This window comes from Otolemur garnettii, unplaced genomic scaffold, assembly GCF_000181295.1.
Source record: "Otolemur garnettii isolate 467f Iridium unplaced genomic scaffold, OtoGar3 scaffold00001, whole genome shotgun sequence".
In the NCBI taxonomy this organism is placed as follows: domain Eukaryota; kingdom Metazoa; phylum Chordata; class Mammalia; order Primates; family Galagidae; genus Otolemur; species Otolemur garnettii.
This window is the reverse complement of record NW_003852396.1, coordinates 65,799,128-65,802,279: the sequence shown is the minus strand read 5'-3', so window position 1 is coordinate 65,802,279 and position 3,152 is coordinate 65,799,128. Positions and strand designations below refer to the sequence as shown.

General features: G+C 34.3%; 1 pseudogene; it reads left to right on the top strand.

Annotated features, from left to right (window-relative positions):
• The first annotated feature begins 2,064 nt into the window (after nt 1-2,064).
• Nucleotides 2,065-2,334, top strand: LOC111727400 (annotated as a pseudogene).
• Nucleotides 2,335-3,152: the final 818 nt, after the last annotated feature.

Genomic DNA, 3,152 nt, shown 5'->3' with positions numbered 1-3,152 from the left:
GTTGTTGTTTTTTTTTTAATTCTCCAGGGAACACAAACCCAACTTTAATAACTTTGATATTTTGAAATATTAACCACTAATCTGTATTTTTCTGCTAGTCATGGCAATTAGACAGTTCAGTTTCAAATATCCTTTCATCAGATTTCTAACTTTGCTGTAATTTTGACTGTTGTAATTGTGCATCAGGAGCCTACATGTTGCCCCCCCCGCCTTTTTTTGGTAGTACTGCCAAGACTAAGACAGAGTCATGTTTTTCTCCTTCTAAGGAAGATGGAAAACCAGTTCCCTGTGTTGCTGGTGGGAATAGAAGTTGGCAGTTTTCAGTGCTCTTATAAAAATTGTGAACAATTCATCTAAAACACGTGACAAACTTTCAAACACAGAAAAAGCACACAATGAAACCAGGACTATTAACCCATCAGGCCCTTGGTGGAAATGGAAAACAAAAATTTTTGGAGGGGGCCATTAGTCATAACAGACAGAAGCACCATTTACAATTTGAAGCCTTGGTTCCCAGACCAATATATACCGTTAAAAGCACAGTCTGATGCCAGACACTCCTGCTTGCTATCTTGTTTTACCTCTTAATAGTTATATAAGGTTGAATAAATTACTAACCACCTTGATCCAGAGTCTTCACCTATAAAATGGTAGATAACATTAAATCTCTAAATGCTAGATTAAATATGATTAAAAGAGTAATAAAGGTCTTAGAGGAATGTCTCCTGGCACATGGAAGGAAGTATATTACTATTTATTATTGTTATCACAGTCAATAGAATGAGCATGGAATTTATGAACTCACAATCAAAATAAGTCATGAGAGCCATCCAGAATTCAATTAAACTTTATAGTGTATTGTTAAATTTTGTGTCCCTAAAAGACTGGTAAAATATGAGAAGAAGGAAAAACTTCATCACGTTCTATAAGATGACAAAAAAGATATGTTAATATCGTGGGCGTAAAGAAAAGAGAAATTTTATCACACGAAATAGCAGCCAGGATGTGGGTCACGGATTTTAGTGTGAAGAATGATTAATTTGATAGTGTTTAACTGGAACTGAGATAAAATCGTAGTATGCCCCAGTAGTGGCCCCCAAATGCACTAGTTAAAATATTGACAAATATGACAAGTGATTTATACAACCTCATCTGGTTTAAAAACAATCCCCAGGATGGCGTGCCGGACATGTTGGCAGGCCTTCTTGGGTGCCAATATTAAATCCTTACTGCATAAGCATATTTTAAATATTGGAAAATTAAAAAAAGTAGAGTGATGAGACTCAGAACTATAATGTTAATGTGTTTTTAATTTAAGTAATTTGCATATTTGATATTTTATATATTTGAAATATTTGAGAGAGGTTAGTGTTCAGGTAGAAAAATAATTGGCCTTGTCAATTCAAATTTAAGATATGTAATGAATTAATTGATTTAGAATTATTAAGTAGAAATCACAGTAATATTTTATATATGGTATTAGAATATTGTAGATAACTTGATACAATATTTATTAGTAACTCATGAAATTTGTTTAAATTCTTCAAAAAGCTATTCTTCCTAATAGCTCCTTGGACAGTTGAAATGCTTATAAAGAAAATGGAACATATTAAATTTATAAAAGAAACTGCTTGAGTTATTTTAAATATTTAAGAAAATTTAATTATTAATTAGTAAAAATCTCCTTACAAGCAATTGTTGAGCTTTTCTATGTTTTTGTTTTTTTTTTTTTTTTGAGACAGAATCTCAAGCTGTCACCCTGGGTAGAGTGCTGTGGCATCATAGCTCACAATAACCTTCAACTCTTGGGCTCAAGCTATCCTTTTGCCTCCATTTGTCTAATTTTAGTAGAGATGAGGTCTCACTTTTTGCTCAGGCTGGTCTTGAACTCCTGAGCTCAGGCAATCCACCTGCCTTGGCCTCCCAGGGTGCTAGGATTATAGACATAAGCCACTGCACCTGGCCTTTTCTATGGTTTTAATTAAAAATAAGATTGGTAGATCAGAAGTCAGTTTGCACTGAACCAGCACCTGGAATTGCTGCAGTTCCATTTTCAACTTCATGATGTTTTTCTTGGACAAGAATGCACTAAGTGGTCTCCAAGTTCGCTACATTCAGCAAACAATGGCAAGGGCGAACATCTGATTTTCATGATAAATATGGTAATGCTGTATTAGCTAGTGCAGCCACTTTCTGTATGGCTGTATGGACGTATGCAGTGACACAAATTGGAATTGGATGGAGCCTGTCCCCTGCTGGCAGAGTCACCCCAAAGGAATGGAGAGATCAGTAATCATCCCAGCTGGTGTAATACTGAACTGTTTCAGAACCAACTCACAACTGATGCCAAGTAAAAGCACTATATATACCCATTAAAATATGGTATTATTGAAAAAAAATACATTTGAAACCTTCAAAAATAAATAAGATTGGTAAACTGACTCAGGAACTTGGTTTTACAATTTACATAAAATGAATTTGAATATTTAAAGCTAAATATTACTTTATAACTGTTGGATATATTCTGGATAGTTTTTTCTAAGGGGTAAAATCTTTAAGAAAATTATATATGTGTTTACATGTTCCTGTGGATTTGTACCATATTTAACAATCATGATCATCATCAAACAACCTGGATTATTTATTATCACCAGCATATTTCTATTCTTTCTTTAAGGTGTGAAATTTTTCTGAAAATTTAAACTCATTTGAAGATTCTTTGGGCTTCACGTTGTTATATCTGGAAATCATGAATTGCATGGAAAAAACATGTGATTTGTTGATGTTTTTGGGAAAAGGATGATACTTGGAGTACTGTCTGGAGTCTAAAAAGACAAATATTAGAGTTGAAGTCAAGAGTACCATTGGTAGCTGGAAGTTTTTTGTTTGACTTCAGACACAGAAAGCCAGATGAACATGAATCTATACTGTGTATTTGGGGAAAAAATTGTTACATGAGAACCAGAAAATTTGGACCCTGTTAAACTTCCTGCTACTTCTCTTAAGGTGACCAGATATCCCGCTTTTGGCGGGACAGTCCTGATTTTTAACAATTTTTCCCACATCCTGTGACATTTTAAAGAAGTCCCGATTTTTGAAAAGAATGCATGACAAGCTAGGGAACGGTGGGAGAACCAGAAGGGAATAGACAG